Source organism: Sorex fumeus, unplaced genomic scaffold (assembly GCF_029834395.1).
Source record: "Sorex fumeus unplaced genomic scaffold, SorFum_2.1 ptg000013l, whole genome shotgun sequence".
Lineage (NCBI taxonomy): Eukaryota > Metazoa > Chordata > Mammalia > Eulipotyphla > Soricidae > Sorex > Sorex fumeus.
The window spans coordinates 23,017,989-23,037,193 of record NW_026606070.1 but is presented as its reverse complement, the minus strand read 5'-3'; the positions used below and the strand labels follow the sequence as shown (position 1 = coordinate 23,037,193).

The following is a 19,205-nucleotide window of genomic DNA, read 5'->3' as shown; positions in this document are numbered from 1 at the left end:
CTGAAATTTTGTCAAATAACTGGCATGATTCTTCTAATAGCATTTGGATTTTATTACATCGGATCTGTACAAGTATAAAGACTTGGCCTCTTTATTCAAAACCATAGGTTTATGGTCTTTAAACCATGTTTTTGTGTACTTTTAGCTATCATATGTGCTGCAGTTTCCCTTAACCCCTCCTAAGAAGAAAACAAATTCAACAAAAGTATATTGACATTTTAAAGATGTTTCAACAATATTAATAACAGGGAAAAATTGTGAGGAGTGTCTCACGAGAGTACTCAGAGGGCTTGCAGATACTCAGCCAACCAGGAGGGAGTGTTCCATGAAAGGATTGAAGGATGACCTAAAAAAGTGGTACAGCCAAGGCCATGTTTTACTGGATACCCAACACCCTATGTCATCTCCCCAGGTCAAGTAAAACTAAAGGTCCTTTGAAAAAAAAATGAAATGGTACATGGTAGAAAATATCTTAACTATAATTGATAGTACAAGCACCGAGTAACGCAGTGACCTAATTATAAATTCTTCAAAGTACTTGTAGTCACAGTAAAAATGCTATGAATAATAATTTTTAAGTCTTAAACATTCCCCATTCAATATTGTTTTTTAATTCATCAAAAGCTTTGAGATTTAGTATTGGTTTAGGCTGTAGAGTAACCAAATGTAAATTGTTTTTATTTCAATGAAAGCAGGAATTATTCCAATTCCAATTTTCCCTCTTGAGTATAATTAGAACCATTATTAAATTAGAGTCATGTGCTCCAAACACAAATTCCCATTAAACTGCTGGGAATTTTTGGAGAATGATTAGATTTATTTGAAGAAATGGATTGAGGAATAAAGAAAGTAATGGAAAATGACATTTTTAAGAATTTTTAATTTACCAGTTTTATTCCATTCTTCTGTTTCATATGGGTTGTAATTCACCTCCATTTTTTTTTTCCATCACCAGAAATAAAACTTTTATTTGTTATCGATGAACATCTGATTCTAAACAGATTCTTGTACTGGTGGTTCATACCCATCAGCCCGTTCAACTTAAGCGCCTGTCTCATCTCCAGTAGCTTTTCCAGAACTGCTACCTTCACCATGAAGCTCCATGAGTTTTCCCAATTCAAACTTAGGTTTCTTCAGCATTTTTACTTTTCTAACAAAGACATCATAGGGTGGGTAAATAGACTGGCAAGCCTTTTCTATGTCTTTCCCAATGCTGTCTGGAATCAATTTATTGACCACCTCTTTTAAGTCATTTGTCTGCACCTCCCGAGTCATGATCTCCATCATCTTCTTCCGAATCTGGCTAACCTGCTGATGCTGAGCATAAGAGGTCTTCCGAGTCTGGTTATTGTGCTTCTTAGTGAAACCAACACAGAATAGACGAAGCAAATAACCATCGGTAGTCTTGACATCAATTTGAGCCTCAATCATGGTCTGTCATTTTTTGACCATGGAGCACATTTTGTCACGGGTGAGGTCCATGCCATGGAAGTTTGTCAGGCAGTTTTTGCCCTGAACATCCTCCGTAATCAGCTTGAATTTCCTAAAAGCAACTTCATCGTTCTGCAGGTCAGCAAGACTAACTTCAAATACACGACCCTTGAGGCCATCAGATGCAATCTTGGTTCCCTGGGTTCTGGTGGCAAGCGTTTTCCCAGTATTTCTTATATTAAACATTGCGGGTGCTTTCACGTCATACCAGTCTTAGAAAATGGATCAACCACTTTCTTCTTGGCTCCTTTTTTGCCGCCTTTGGTAAGGCGCTTGTTTTTGCTGACCGCCATGGTGCCGCTCGGAGAGCCAAAAGGGCTCATCTCCATTTTCTAAGGTGGAAAAACTGTTATGTTAAAGTTACAATATTTGGTGGTCTCACAAAAAACATTATGTAACTAAGTCCCTATCAAACTATTTAAACTTATTATGGTGTACACTGTCAGTCATTCTTTGTGGTACAAATTACTGAATTCTTGAATCATTAAGCTCACAAAAACTAAGCAGAAACATTCTAACTGCATTGTTTCCCAAGTAAAGCCCATTGGAGTGATTTTTCCTCCATGATTTAGATTAATGTTAAATAATTACGACCTGGGACTGGAGCAATAGCACAGCGGGTAGGGCACTTGCCTTGCACACAGCCGACCCGGTTCAATTCCCAGCATCCCATATAGTCCTCTGAGCACCGCCAGGAGTAATTCCTGAGTGCTTGAGCCAGGAGTAACTCCTGTGCATTGCCGGGTGTGACCCAAAAAGCAAAAATAATAATAATAATAATAATAATTACTACCAACAAATTTAAGACCAACAAAATAAACTTTGAATGTTTGATTTTCAGCATACATTTCTAAATGTAGGATTCTAAAGAACCCACAATTTAAAATTGAGACATGAGAAACACAATATATTCCATATTATAATTTTCCCTTCAAGAATATTTTTCATAAATGCCTATTAGAATACCTTTAAATGACTGTTATGGAACACATTTTCTTCTTTACAACATTTTATAGATTCTAGACTTATGAACATTTGAATTTCATTTATGACATATGAACTCTTTTACATAGATATAAATTTTTGTAATGGATATGTAAAATTATGTATATAAGTAATACAACTTTTACTCAGTTTCCATCCAGGTATAACTTTAAGAGTTATGCTGATAAAAGAAAATTTTGGTAAAGAAAAATAAAGATCATAAGTGAACTTCCAGGGCTGGGGAGATAATTCTAGAAGCTGGAAAACATGCTTTGCATGTGGGAATATTGGATTTGATCCAGGACTAATAGTGGGTGGATCCTTGATGTACCACTATGAATAACTCTTTAGCACCAAACTGGGAAGAGTCTCTGAATACCAACAGTCTGGTTTCAAAACAAACAAATAAATGAAAAAAAATTGAACTCTATATGATTCACTAATTTTATTTTTTGCATATTTTCCCAAGGTCCTAAAAAAAATCATTCAGAAAAGAATTTTTAATCCTATGTTCACTGTAGCACTATTCCCATTAGTATATGTAAACAACTCAAATATCCAACAATAGCTTATTAAAGAAACTGTAATACATAGTTTCTTTAATATATACTATGGTACATATAGAAAATATGATACTACTCAGCTATTAAAAAAGATAAAAATCCTTTTTAATTTGCTACTACATGGATGGATCTGGAGAGTATAATGACGAGTGATTTATCAGAAGAAAGTAAAAGATACAGAATGATTTCTCGAAGTCATGAGATATAAATACATATAGTAATGGAATAAGAAATGGCCAAATGCAACAGAACATGAGAACCTGTCTTTAGAACTGAATTTACTATGACAAAGGGAGAAAGGATTAGGAGTTAGGGAATACTGAGGCAATGGTGAAGTGTGTGGTGCTGGAATTTTCTATGCATAAAAATATTTTGTATGTATCATTAATAATTGTATGCATTTTCTATGCAAACATTTTGTATTCATCATTAATAGTATTGTAAATCATAGTATGCCAAATAAAATTTTAAAATAAACATAAAGGAGAAGGAGAAAGAACAGAGAGAACAGATGTGCATGGGTCTAAGAAATATATTATAGTGGCCTTATATGCAGCCAACCTGAGATCAATTTTTGACACCACAGATGTTCCCCTAACCATAGGGCAGGAAGGGACGGAGGGAGGGAGGAAAGGAGGTAAATTGAAAATTTAAGAAAAGTGTTAGAAATGCCATTCATAATTTAAAAATAAGAACAAAAGAAGGTCACCATAACTAAATGGAAGTTTTAAAAAGCCTGGTGTGCTGGTAGTTCTATATAGGTTATTTCTAATTCTTATGAAAATATGAAAAAGGTGCCCACTTCGTTATAGAAAAGCCGAGACAGAGAAAATGAGGTGTTTACCCAGTGTTATGTTTCTATTCAATTGAAGAACTAGAAACATAGGAAGTATTTTCAAAATATTTACAAAATAGTGTTTTTATAGTCAGTGAAAGGTTTTCTAAACGTAGAAAAATTCTAGTCTATCTTAGGAATTTACTTTAAAAAAGCAGCAATTGTGATAGCATTCTAGAAAGAAAAGATTATCTACTATTGTCAGTGAACAGACTGATTTCCCAGAGGCAGATATGGCATTATTTTATCATTTTAAAATGAAATGAAGTTAAATGAGTTTATTGTGATTACTATATGTACTTGGAGAGTAAACTATACAATTGCATTGCATGATGTTGTTGATAAAACTTTTATTTCTTACTAACTTCTCATTACCATGGACATATTAGCAAGACCCAAAGCTGTAGCTAAATGTTGAACCACGTTGTGATGGTGTGTGGTAATAGTTATGTTTGCTGCATCCTGTCACTGGGAGGAAGAGGAAGATGTGTGTTTATGAGCCACTTTGACCATCTCCTTATATACAAAGATAAACATCAAATTTAAAGTCAAGAGTACTCCTGAATAGTTTCTTAAAAACAAGAGCTGTTTTCAGAATGTGTTTACAGTGGTTTAAGATTACTTACCAGAAGAAATCTGTGAAAAAAAAAAGTTCTGTAAAAAGGAAACTGGAATAAACAGGAAATGTTTCTACTTTTTCTCATGGGAATTTAGTTGTTTAATTTAAAATCATATTTTTTTTACTTTAAAAGACAACATTGTATGCCTGAAACTATATTATGATTAACTTTTTAAATCACAGGGCCTTAACAACAATGTAAAAATTAAATTACCATTTCCTTGATGCACAGTTGAGTGTTTGGACTGAAAGAGCTTCTGCATCCTCAGCTGGACTTACTTGTGTTTCTGAGGTCACTGTTAGGTAGCCAGAGAAAGGCAAGATAAAGGATGACTTTAGCTAAATTAGCTTGTAGTCTACTACATAGTCTCTCAGCATCCAATAGAGAAAAAAAAATATATTCTTATGTTACAAAAGTCAAAGAGAGAAGGGGGGAAGTCACCCAAAGAGAGAAGCAGCAGCATCATTTATGATCTCAGAATTGACACTAAGTCATTTCTGCTTCATATAGCAGCCAACGTATCTCCTATTGCTAGCTCAGATTCAAAGGGACAGGAAAGAAAATATATGTCTTATCAGGAAAAACAATGAAACCTCAAAGAATACCAGGAGAGTAAAGAATTGTCCTTTTACTATCTACCACTAACTAGGTTACAATAACAATTCCAAAGATACAAATTTATTCCTAAAATGGATTGTTTAAAAGATCTGAGAGTTAGAAATTTATAATTACCCTACATTCTGTAATAATAAATAATGATAATGAGAGTAGTATATAATTTACTAAATTTCATTAAAGTTGCATTTTAAAATGTAGGGAGTTGAGTATTTTCCATTTAACACTATTGATCTTTGCAGGCCTGATTTTTTTTCTTTTTGGAAACAACAAACGTGAGGCTTTTCCATTATTTTGTTCTTTAATTGCATTTAGTGTTTATCAAATTGATATGCATACATTTTTTTAGGAGTACGGTCATTTTTAAAGACTTTTAACCAAAAGAATACTATTTTATGTCAAACCTTCTCTCCCTGCCCTCATAATCACATTTTCTGAAAGTAACCTCTTTGATTGTATTTCCCTGACAACAAGTGACAATGAACAGTTTTTCATATCCTTGCTGTCGTCTTCTGGAAAGTGTCTGTCCATTCTCTTTCCTCAATTTTTGATGGGGTAATGGACTTTTTGGTTGTTGAACTTTGGGAATGGTTTATATAACTAAAACGGTGGGTCAAAATGGGATTGCATAACTGTATGTGGTTTTTAATAAATTTTTGGTTTTGTTTTTAAATAAACTTATAATTTATTATCAATAAAAAAAGAAAGTAACCTCTTTGAACTTAGCTGTTTCTTCTCTTTGGATGTAATATAGTTATACTTTTTTAATTTATACTTTTTTAATTTATTTATAGTTATGCTTTTTAAATTTAATTTAATAAAGATATTGTGGCAGGAAAATAATAGACTTAAAATGATATTCAAATTTTTTCTTGGAAACAGTGAATTTGTTACCTTAAATGACAAAGGCATACTAAAGATTGATTGATTTTAGGGATCTTGAGATCTGAAGATTGGCCTGAATTATCTAGCTCAGCTAATGGCTCTAGTCCTTGCAAGAGTAAGAAAGCGAAGAGTGTATCAGAGAAGTGAACCACTCCTCATCATCTCTGTCCCCAAACTCTTGCTGTTTTTCTTATTTGAAAGAGACGTTCAGAGAGTTATCAACTGAGTGGTGAGGTAGCCTCCGGAAACTGGGGTATCTCACAGCTCTTCAGAAAACAGAAATCTTGATTTTCCAACAGCAAAAAAAAATTGTGTTCTTCCAAGAACCTGAATGACTAGGGAACAAATCCATCCTCCCAGAAGCTTCTAGGAAAAAATATGTAGCTTAAGAATATCCATCTGCCTTTTAGTGAGCCCACATTACTTTTTAAGTGTAAGATAAAATACATTTCTGTCATTTGTGTTAAAAGTTTGGGGGGCTGGCCTACTTTTTGATTTGCCATTTGATTATATGTTATAAAATTTCAGGGATCCAGCTTTACACCTATATATGTGACTAAGACCCACCACAGCCACTACCAAACAGTAGGATCCCTGCCCCCAAATAACACCCTACCCCTCCCGCATTCCCCATTCCCTCCACTCACCATCAGAGTTTTCACCGAGTCTGCAATTAGTTTTGTTACTTTTCACCTGCTCGTTTCCTTGAGCTTTGTTGTTGTTGTAGTTTATCAAGATTTTTATTTGACTACAGGTTGCTTTTGATTTGATAGATTTTGAGATAAGACATAAAAAACAGGAATCTTCAAATATGGCTAAATCCAAGTGTACATGGGGAAAAATACAATAGTTTCACCTTTCATTTTCACATTTTAATTTATGTCACATGCTAAGTGGCATAAATACCATTTACATATAAGCAAAGGGAAGTTCCAACAATTTGTAATAAATAATAAGGCACTTTGAGTGGACCCTTTTAAGAGCTTGATCTTTTACATTAGTATCCTCATGCACTGCCTTTAATAGATAAATACTCCTGAACTTGTCTAATGTTGTTTTCTCTTCCATCAGCATTTATTTTACCAATTATCGGGGTAGAGTCTTAGGGAGATTAAAAATAAATTGTTGCCTATCCTTTTGCTTTTGTTGTTGTTTGGGAATCACACCTGGCATTGCTCGGGCTTCATCCTGGCATTGTGCTCAGTGATAACTCCTTTGGTGCTCAGGGGATTATGTAGGGGTCTCTTATCAAACCAAGGTTGGCTGTATGCAGGACAAATGCTCTATACTCTCTTATATCACTCAGGTCCTCCCTTTTTTTTGTCTTTTTATTCTGAGTTTGTGGCCATGCCTGACAATGCTCATCACTACTCCAGGTTTTGTGTTTGGAAATTGCTCCTTGCAGTCATTGGAGGGCTGTGTATAGTGCAAGTGCTGGAACTGAGCCCCTTCCTGCTGAGGTGTGCTCCCTGTTAAGCTGTCTCTCCAGCACATTTTTTTTTCTTGATGCCTTCTTGAAATAAGATTATTTTCTTACAAAAACTGAGTCATTAAATTAAGAAAGTGTTCATTTGCTGGCAAATAGAATGTGAAAGGGGGAGTTAAAAGAGTTACTTTTTTATTTACCAAATTCATCAAAATCGAACACTTAATGCAAAGTATCCTTCATCAGTGAAAAGAGGAGATTGTTTTGTGTTAGCCGTTGCCTTTCAGAATTATTTTCTCTCCCCCATCTCTTCTTTAAATTCTAAGTTAATAAGTATGCTCTCCTTAAATCTTTAATATCAGGTAAAGAAAATAAATTACAGGTGTATTTTTATCAAAGTAAATGAAAATTTTGTTTTGGGTATGTTTTAAAACCATATCATCTGCATTTTCGTAAAAGGTAAATCGTTGATCAGCTTCCCACATTTCCCCCTTTTCTTTCTTCATTTCTTGCTTTCTCTACTGTTCTTCTTCCTTGCTCTCTGTGTTTTGACGGAGTCAAAAAAAAAAGATACGACAACAATAAAAAATGAGTTCAAACCTGTACAGTTAGAAATTCAGGGCTGGGGTGATAGTACAGCAGATAGGGTGTTTGCCTTGCACGCAGCCGACCCAGGTTCAATTCCCAGCATCCCATATGGTCCCCTGAGCACTGCCAGGAGGAGTAATTCCTGAGTGCAAAGCCAGGAGTAACCCTTATGCATCGCCAGGTATGACCCAAAAAGAAAAAGAAAAGAAAAGAAATTCAAAGGATAAAAATGCATGGGAATAATTGATAATTATTTATCTCCATAGGGTCTTCCAATAAGCTGCTGGTGGTGAACTTCTGTGTTTTCATGCAACTTATGTAGTTTCTTAAATTTTCATTGACATCCTTAGGCTTTACAGATATTCTCAGATGCTCAGAAGATTTTCAGGATATAACTATGGTAGCTCATACCCTTAAGGAATTTCTTCCTGAACTTACTATCCTCCCATACATTTTTCGTCAACCTACTCATTGAAATCAACCCAGTGCTTCATGTCAGCACCACATAGTTTCAATTTTGAGAATGAAAATGATAAAGGGGGGTGCAAGATGACAAAACATCTTTGTAAGATATGCCACAAAGTAAGAGCAGATTCTCAGCATGGTAACACTGCCATGAGATAATTTAACCTGTCAGATAATTTGAGAATTATAAGATGGATTTTTTTAAAATATTGGGATAGAAGAATTTATGTTGGAAAAAAATTGCTCATAGCACACTCCCTAAGACTTGCACAAATATATTTCCCCCAAGCCACAGAAAGAGCCCGGGAGACTGGTGCAGAAGGTCTGTTCCAACCCCTACACCGTGATGTCCCCCTGAGTACCAACAGGAGTAACTCCAAGTACTAGCCCAGCCAGGAGTAGTCCCTGATTAACACTGGCCATGGCTCAAAAACAATCATTCAAACTGAAAATGTTCTTGATACAGCGGTAGGGCATTTGCCTTGCACGCAGCCAACATGGCCGACCCGAGTTCGATTCCTCCGCCCCTCTCGGAGAGCCCGGTAAGCTACCGAGAGTATCTCGCCCGCATGGCAGAGCCTGGCCAGCTACCCGTGATGTATTCGGTATGCCAAACACAGTAACAATAGACATTACTGGGCCTGCTCGAGCAAATCCATGAATAATGGGAGGGCTGTGACCGTGACCCAAAACAATGTTACCAATAAATATGAAAATCAGTTACATTGATATATTATTCATGTGAAATGTTTGTATTAAATGTCTAGTGTTAAATGTTTTCAGAACACTTAAAATATCCTGGTTTAGACTCAGGGTATTTTTTTTCTTTATTTTTCTCTGCTCAATTTGTTTTCATTCCCAACCCCCCCCCCCAACCATCCATCATGTTTCTACAGTTTTGTCTACATAGTTTAATAAATAAGCTTATTTCTGTTCCTGTAGAACAGATTTGTTCATCTATATGATACATGTTTGAACAAGTAAAAGATAACTCCAACTTTTCTAAAATCATTGTTCTCCTCTCAGTACTTTTCGGAGCTTAAGTTCAGGTAATTGGTTGATTATAAATACCAGTGAGCTAGGGCTTTGGGTTTCGGGGGTTGTTTCATTTTGTTCGCCTCCTTTGGTTGTAGAGGCACAAAACCATCTGTGAATTATGAGTCATCCTCCTATAGAGAAAAAAAAAAGTATCTGGCTAAAAGTGCCATCTTCTGAGGTGTTCTTCTTATGTGGGAAAAAATATTAAAAAGAAGATAAACCTCCATTGTTTTGATAGAATTGACTCATTAATTTACTGAGTCCAGATGAATGCATTCCATTATTTTTTATTATTAAAGGTTAGAGGATGAATTTAGAGAAAGTTACTTGAAGGCAGTTTGTCCTTTGCATAAAGCAACAGCATTTGCTTTTTTCATTAGTAACCCTGGTGTAATTTTCTTGAAAAGCTCCACAAAATTGAGTCTTCTCATCATGAATGCCCATAGTCTACACTGAAGATGTAGTTATCCATTGGAGATTGGAAACAGATGTTCCAACATTGGTTCTTGAAGAACTGTGACAAATTGTTTTCAGTAGTTGGTTCTAAGGGAACACATGTTAAAACAAAGAAAAAAAAGGAGTAAGAGCAACTTCTAAGTCATACCACTATTGCTCTGTTTTATTTGAAGAATTCCAGTAACAATAATGAATAAAGATCACCGGAGTAGAAATATTTCAAAACATGGATCTAGGCTAAAAGTTTAGAATTATATGTACAGGAATGTTGTACTATCCCCAGGTACTTGTTAGGGGGGATGTGACCTCCCAGTGGGCTCTGCCCTCTCTTTGTGACTTGTGAAGCATCCATCTGTTCCAGAAATCTGGAGTCCAGAGGAGCAAAACTGCCAAGAGGGGAAAGAATTCAATATTCTTTATCGGAATCACCATATTCCAGCTCTCTCCCTGGTATTGGTTCTAGGGCTCCCTGGCTCTGTCTGAGGAGGGAGGCCCCCACTGCTCTCTCCTGTAGCACCTGCTCTCTTCTGGTACTCTCATCTGATTGCCCTAGCTCAGGACTCAGTTAACAGTGACCCCTCTCTGGTGGAAGGTAGAGGACTTGGCAACACCCTTCTCTATTATTTGTAGCTCTAGTGTTTTCTTGTTCTCTCCCTCTCTCATTCTCTCCCTCTCTCTTACACACACACACACACACACACACACACACACACACACACACACACACACACACCCCACGGGAACAATCTCCTCTGCCCTCCACTCTCCCTAGGCTCTCTGGACCCATTTCTGTGGCCAAGATGCATTCCAACCATTGTGAGCATCCTGCTAGTCAACAGTATCCCAGCCAAGCCCACTCCCTGTCTGAGGTCCCCTCTCTTACAGGAAACAGGCAGAGAAGAGGGCATTGGGCATTGTGCCTCCACAAGTACTCTAGGTCTCACTGTTTTTGCTGGGTACCATTCCCCAGGCTCTGCCATTTTGCTGCAGCCAAGGGCTCATATTAATCCTGGGCTCTGGAATGTGCTCTTGGGCATAATAGGCCAAAGGCATAGCTGTGTTTAGTGTGGGACAAGAGCATAAAATTTCTCTCTAATGCTATGCAAGGAAAGAGCAAGAGATAATTGTTATTTTTCTTTCCCCGGGGGAAAGGGGGATAATTCCTGAGTACTATTCAGGAGGTGAGGGCTCATCCAAACAGTTTTTGCTCTATCAGACGACAGTCTTTAAAAAGACTCCATAATGAGGTAGTGCTCAGTCCTGCTAGGGGTTATCAGGGCCACCCCAATGATGCTTAAGGTCTCTAGAGTCACATACGGTAGTGCTCATGGGACCCCAGACTACTGAAGATCTTGCTTGGGATCTGACAAGGGTCAGACACATACAAGGCATGCAGTACCCTGCTCTGTCTCTCTGTTACTGATGTTTTCCTTGCCTGAAAATTTGTTTAATTTCCTTCAGTGTTAGCAGTTGTGTCATTGAGGATCCAGAGAGATAGTGCAGAGGGTAAGGTGCTTGCCTTGTACACAGTTAGCCAGAGTTTGGTCCCCAGCACCGCATATGGTCCTTCATCCTACCAGAATGGGTCCCTGAGCACCAAGCCAAGAGTAACCCCTGAGCACAGCCCTGTGTGGCCCCAAAACAAATAAGAAACTTTCATTAATTTCTAAATTTATAAATAGGCAGAACACATGCAGTAGAAAGTCAGAATCTATTGATATATGCTGCCTTTCCCTCTGTAATAATGGAGTTCTCCTTACTGGACTTTTCACTGCAGGAAATAAGATATTTTCCAATTTGTTCTTATAGCTAGGCCAATAATGCATAAGTAGAAGTGGTATGTGCAACTTCCAGGAAGTAGTTTTAAGTGAAAGTGGCATTGTCCTGTACTTATATAAGCTTGCTTCTAGTGGATTATAGCCTGCTTGAGGAGTCATTTGAAATCAGAAAATAGAGTAGCCCAGAAAACCTGATTACTCTTGAAAGAGAAATAAAGCAATTTTTTGAATTAGCCAATATTTTGTTGGATTTTTTTTTTGTCACTGGTAGCTAAATTTAATTCTATTTTGCTCTAAAATTAGTTTGCTAGTATTTCCACTCACAGCTTGTATCTCTTTCATCAAGGCCTCTCCTTTTTATAAATCTGTTAAAATTTCAAAAAATTTATGATGTGTGCTTTATATTTCATCTTTGCCTCTATTGCTAGTTTTGTTATGCAAGTTTTTAGAAAAATGTCTGTACACATATCTTTATGTCTATGAATCTAAAAAAAGACTGACTATAGTAAATGGTAGTTATACACTTAGTATTTCATAGCTTAAACATAACTGCTTTAAAGATAAATACTTATGTGATCTCTCCCCTCTCCACCTCTCCTCTCCCCTCCCAGGCAACTTCCTTCTCATCTCCTCCCTTCCCATCCCTCGCCTCTTCTTCTCTCCTCTCCTCTCCTTGCAATTGTTTTTTGCAATTTTTCTTGGTCCCTTATTTGTATTATTGAAACAGGTTCAAACTGTATTCACTGCTTTTGGCTGTTTTCTTTTCTTTCGCTAGCTCATTTCTTCCCTTGAATTACCATATATTCCTGTCTCCTTTATCACAAGCTGTGCACTTAGGCTTTATCTTTCACTCAAAAGAGCTAAACAGTTAATTCCTTCAGAGCACTTTTGTTTCTACACTAGTAGGCACATAGTAGTTGTCTATTAAAGATTCAGAAAGGAAAAGGAACTAGAGAGGCCATGTAAAAAGGAAGGGATATTTCTTAAAGTAAGTCAGTGTTCCATTTAAAATCAGTTATTAGCATTTTATGTTAGATAAATATAGTCATTAAATAGATTTCTGGTAAGGACTATAAACATTTAATAACAAGTTAGTGCTTTGAAGGCTTATTTTTTTCATTATAATTTTCTTTAAAGCAAAAATTCCCTTGGGATGTGCCTTTCCCTATTTTTCCCAAGGATTTCTCCTATAATGTAAAATTGCAAGAAATTACTCATATTTTTCAATAGTAAAAAAAAAAACAGGGGCTAGGAGGACTGGTCAGTGGTTGGAATCAACCACAATTGTATGTGGGGCGGAGGGTAGGTAAGACAGAGAAGAGACCGGTATGACAAGAATAGCTGGGAATGATCATGCTAGACAAGAACTGAGTGTTAAAAGTAGGTAAGGGCTAAACTTTATAACCTTTCAGTATCAATATTGTAAACCACAATGCCCAAAAGGAGAGAGAGAGAGAAAGAGACAGAGAGAGAGAGAGAGAGACAGAGAGACAGAGAGAGAGACAGAGACAAAGAGAGACAGAGAGAGAAAAAAAAGGCTTGCCTTCCATAGAGGCAAGCTACAGAGAGGGGATGGAGGTGATGGGAGGTAACCTCGGGACACTGGTGCTAAAAAATGTATACTGATGGAGGGATAAGTGTTGGAATGCTGTATGACTGAAATCTAATCATGAACAGCTTTGTTAGGGTCTATCTCAAAGTGATGCCATGGAAAGGTAATAAAAAAGTAAATAGGGGCTGGAGCAACAGCACAGCGGGTAGGGCGTTTGCCTTGCACGCAGCCAACATGGCAGACACAGGTTCAATTCCCAGCATCCCATATGGTCCCCCCGAGCACCGCCAGGAGCAATTCCTGAGTGCATGAGCCAGGAGTAACCCCTGAGCATCGCCGGGTGTGACCCAAAAAGCAAAAAAAAAAAAAAAAAAAAAAAAAAGTAAGTAAATAAATAAATAAATAAAATTGCTGTGTCATGTTATATAAACTACGGAGCCAGACAGATAGTATATGGATTAAGGCACTTCCCTTGCGCATGAGTGTGTCCCAAAAGCAAAATGAACAAACGTGTTATATACAAAACTATTTTATCAGTATCTGCATTGTAAACCATAATGCCTAAAAGTAGAGAGAGAGTATGGGGAATATTGTCTGCCACGCAGGGGGGGGAGGGTAGGAAAGTGGGAGTATACTGGGGATATTAGTGGTGGGGAATGTGCACTGGTGGAGGGATGGGTGTTTGATGATTGTGTGATTGTAACTCAAACATAAAAGCTTGTAACTATATCTTAAGGTGATTCAATAAAATTTTTAAAAAAACTATTTTTTGTCACATGAATCGAGAATCAATCATATGTTTCATTTTGGTGCTTTCTTCCTTTTTGTATAGAGCTGTATAGTATTTCCAAATTCAAAATTAAACGTAATCTTTTCTATTTCAAACCATATAAGCAATAAATGTTCTATTTTAAAAGTAGAGGGGAAGGATAAATTAACTCAAAACCCATCATCATATTTCTCATTATAATTTTTTTATTAACAATTATCACTTTCCACTCTGCTCTATTTAGTGACCCAGAATTTGCTCAGTGGTACTCTTAATGAGAGAAATCAATAACATCTGTGGGAAATATGGCAGTCTGGGAAAAGTATCAGATTACAAGGGTCTAATAATAAACTTAAATTGACATTCTAAGTGTTTGCATCATGAGATATAAACCTCCTCCTGCCAGTATTTTGCCTCCATCTAAACTACTATCCGTTTGCTTAGAATTCACTATACTTATGCAGTGTTTTTGGTATAACATCTTTATCAGAAATGTCTTCATTCTTTTGTTGAAAACTTGTATTCATCTTTCTCTAAGTATAGTTGCTACACAAACTAAAGGCACTCTTCCACGTTAATGAGGTGTTCACTGGTGTGGGTCATGTGGATGTGGTGCTGGCACAGTTGGTTGAGCAGTTCCCACACTCTAGTGTGACACGTCCATGTAGTCACACACTTTAGTTGAGGTTCCCCAACATTCTCGGTGGCAGCACACTGCAGATATGACACTTGGTTGTGGCACCGGAAGTGTCCAGTAACAATACCACAGAAAACAGGCTTAACACTTGGGGACTGGTATTGGTGATCAAACTCACATCCTCAAGCTTGCAAGGCAAGTAAGTGATTTTGCCTAAGCACACCCCTTTTGTTACCTACTATGTTAATTATAAAGTCTATCATAAAATGGAACTTCCACATCAGAGGTTGAAAAGATGGTACAGTGCTAGCCTTGTACTTGGCCAATCTGTTTCAATCCTCTCCAACTCCTGCCAAAAGTGACCCTTGAGTAGAGAGCCAGGAGTCAGCTCTGAGAGTTGCTGAGTGTGACCCCCAAAACAAAATAGTAGCAAAAAATATGTGTCAGTCAATATTTTATCATATCATTAATGTTATAATGTTTTATCTGTATGGCTATAACAGAATTTATTCAGTCAATCTCATACTAAAGGATATTGAGGGTATTTCCAATTAGTTCATATTATAAATATCACTACAGTGTATGTTTTATGTATTGAGTTATTCTTTCCTCTTTACCCATGCTTGTGTCCTTAAACTAACTCCTAGTTAGGAAATTTCTAAATTGAAAGATAAGCAAAATATAATAGAGACTTTTAAATATTCATTGACAATTGCCCTACAGAATATTAGACCACTTTATAATCCAAGCAGAAACACATAGGAAACCAGGACATTTCCTCAAATTTTAACAACCCTGTAAGGCCATTTTTAAGTGCGATAATTTAAGTAGAGAGTTTATGAGACTCTCTCACACACGCATACACACTCAGAGAGCAAGAGAGAGGAATTGAAATTGCCCATAGTTTTGAAATTGGAATTATTAAATTTCTATCATAAGTTTGCCTAAAAATGCTGTATGGAATTTATATCAGATCAAACATATGTGTTACATATGTATGTATGCTTTCCTTCTATTACTGTTGTAACACATGGGGGCTGGAGAGATAGCACAGCGGGTAGGGTGTTTGCCTTGCACGCAGCTGACCTGGGATCGATTGCCAGCATCCCATATGGTCCCCTGAGCACTTCCAGGAGTAACTCCTGAGTGCAGAGCCAGGAGTAACCTCTGTGCATCTCCAGGTGTGACCCAAAAAGCAAAAAACAAAACAAAACAAACAAACAAACAACAACAAATCTTAGGGTTGGTAGAATAAATTCTATTGTACTTTAATCATTTCAAACAACAAAAGTTTATTTTTCCATAATTCTGAGAGTGTGAAGTTCAACATCAGATGTTGTCTGGACCACAAATCAATGAAACCTTTTAAACAAGATCTTCCTGGTCGCTCCAAACTTCTGTTAACCCCAGCAATCTAATCTTGGCTAGCAGTAACAGAATTTCAGCTACTGCCGTCATCTTCACATGACTATATTTCCATGACTCTCTCTCTGCACACCAGTCATAATGGATTTAGTGCCCACCTTTTTCCAGTATGGTTTGAATTTAGTTACAACTGCCAGGACCCTGAGTTCAAGGATAGGCTAAATTCACAGGAACTACTACCAGAACTCTAACCACGATCTTTTAGAGGACACACTGCAACCCACAGAATCATGAAGCTTAATTTTCATTTGATCTACCATAATTTGTATATAGCTCATGTATTACAGTAAATAGATAATAGTGAATCTTACTCCTAGGTCAGAATTTTTAATTATCATGTCTAATAAAAGGAAAATTTAAATATTTTTGAAACTATTATTACCTTAGGATCCTGAGATTACTAATATGTATATATTATATAGTACTTATATCCACTTAATATTATACTAACATTATATCTCACTAATTTATATTCTATAATTTACATATATATTCTTGATTTATATATTCATAATATATGAGTATATATGATATACATAATAGCAAAATTAAAACACTAAGAAATTTCTAAAAATGCTAATTCTTAGTGATCTAAATAATGACAGAAAGTGTCTGAAAAAGCTTTAGCCCATTTTGATCTCTGTCTACATTAATATTTAGAGCAATGCTTTATAAAGTGATCTAAATAGTTCATAATAATTGAACCAACTTAAAAAACTAGGAATATGCATTTTTCACTTTATTAACAAGGCATGATTTTATATAATGATAGCCAATTTTGTTTGAGCTAAGTGTCTTAGCCACTGCTGGGAACAAAATATTTATTTTAAACAGCTCTGAATCTCTTTCTTCAACTTTATTTGAGTTTTATTGATTCTTTGCTCTATTTGAAATTGGGTATTCTTTGTTTTTCCTCTCAATAGTCAATATCATGGATAACACTCTATTTTACTAGGACCCTTCTATTTGTCAAAGTCCAAGTCTACTTCTAGAATCACCTAAATTTCACTTTAAATCTAATGAGTTTTTAGCATGGCATTGCCAATGATTTATTGTTTTGCTTGAGCACAGATTTCTAAATGTTATTTGCTACTTTCACATAGCACTGAAATTCTCTTTGACATCAGAATAGATTCTTATATAGTTTCTGCTTTTCTGTGAAGACAGGAATATTTTATATTACTTATATAAAATAAGAATTTGGTTCAGAATGTTGATCAAACCATCAAGAGTCTTGCCTCGTCTAGAGCCAACCCTTATTCAACTCATGGCACCAAATATGGCCCCTGAGAACGGTCATGAGTGACTGCTTAGCAGTCAGCAGAAGCTATTAATACCACTGAGTATAGTCCAAACCCTCCCCATACACAGAAATAAACTTTGGAACCTCTTCATTCATTTAGCTAGTTAATCGCTTCATAGCTGCACACAACAGTGTTTAGGGACTGCTGACCCAACACTTGGTAATCTCCTGGAAGTGCTCAGGGCACTATGCATGCTAATATTCAGACTTTGGCCTCCTAAATACAAAGCATGTGCTCCAGCCTAGTGAGTTGTCTCTTGGACCCTTGCATCCAGTCTTTATTTGGACAAAAGCCAATGTATCAAAACTTCCAGTGAAGCCACATTAAATATTCTCCCAGAAATACTCGTGGTTGTAGGGGAGGGTATCTTTTTCAATTTTATGTAGCAGTTTCTATGTAGCTTTTCGAAGAAGTTCTGTATCTTCTGTTTCTCATTTCTGGTTTGAATTGTCTTTAGGTTAAATTTCCAATTCTCTCTTGCAAATATTATACTCATTAAATATCTAAATGCCAGCTGCGACTTCATTCCTTACAAACAAAAAGAAAATGCAATCAACAGAACTAAACACATTTAGTTTATTCCTAATTTGAGAAGTGCTTAAAATATTTTCATATTTCAGTAAAACATTGTGGTGGGTATTTTAGGTACAAAAAACATTACATGTAAACAGAAAGCGTTCACAAAACAGATTGACTTAAAGAATATTCACTTGGAAAATGGGATGAGACATTCAAACAGATTTTCTATATTATTCTATTTCCTTCATTTCTTCTAATGTGGATAGCAGAAACTTTACTCCTAATAGATATGTAGTTTATTATCAGACAACTCTTAAAGTGAAAAATAAGTAGAATAATTACTTAACTCAGAGCATTATGATAGTATTCCACATTTCCTTACATTTTATGAGCACATAATTATAGTATAGGCCACAGACTCTGTTAACCACCTTATAATAAATTATTTCCTTTTGTCCTCAGAACGTTTCTCAGAATAACCATTAATTTTTTCATCCTATAACTATAGGGATGGATACTAGGGAGATAGCATGACAGACTCAGGCACACACTTTGCATAAAGGAGGCCCAGACTTTGCATGGTCCTGAGTACTTCTGTAGTGATCTCCACACACTGAGCAACTCCTGAGTATTGCAGGATCCCCCCCCCCAAAAAAAATAAATAAATAAAGATACTTTATCTTAGAGAAATTAAATAATCAAGTTTCTTGTCCAATTTGTAATGCACTTACTCAGATTACACATATTTACCATGAGTGCAATGTAAAGAGTGGAATAAGTTCTGATATCAGCCTTTAACCTTTCATATCATCCTTTGTGGGGTGAAAAAAGAACTCTGGACATAACAGTGTTTCTCTTAATATGTAGAAATTCAAGGCCCACCCTCCTCCACACACACATTTACAAAAATAAAACTAAGCAGAGTCCAGCATGTTAGTACATAGAGCAGGACATGTGCTGTGAGCATGGCCGACCTAAGCTTTATCCCATGCATATCAGATGGTCTCCCAAGCTCTGCCAGGAGTGATTCCTGAGTGCAGAGTCAGCAGTGACCCTTGAGCATTACCAGGTATGGCCCATAGAAAAAACAAATAACAACAACAACGGCAACAACAACAACAAAAACCTAAGCAGATTCACTTTGGATCTTTCAGCCTTATATTTTTTTCTATAACACAAAGTTCCAGACTCGGCATGAAAACTATCGTTGGTGACCAGATGAAATGCAGCATGAAACACACATTCTCTGGACTCA

General features: G+C 36.4%; 1 protein-coding gene and 1 pseudogene across 23 annotated transcripts in view; one reads left to right on the top strand and one right to left on the bottom strand.

Annotated features, from left to right (window-relative positions):
* ADGRL3 (adhesion G protein-coupled receptor L3) overlaps positions 1-19,205 on the top strand; it is an 882,914-nt gene that overhangs the window by 609,030 nt on the left and 254,679 nt on the right. The window lies entirely within an intron of this gene.
* On the bottom strand, positions 949-1,784 carry LOC130020778 (40S ribosomal protein S3a-like; annotated as a pseudogene).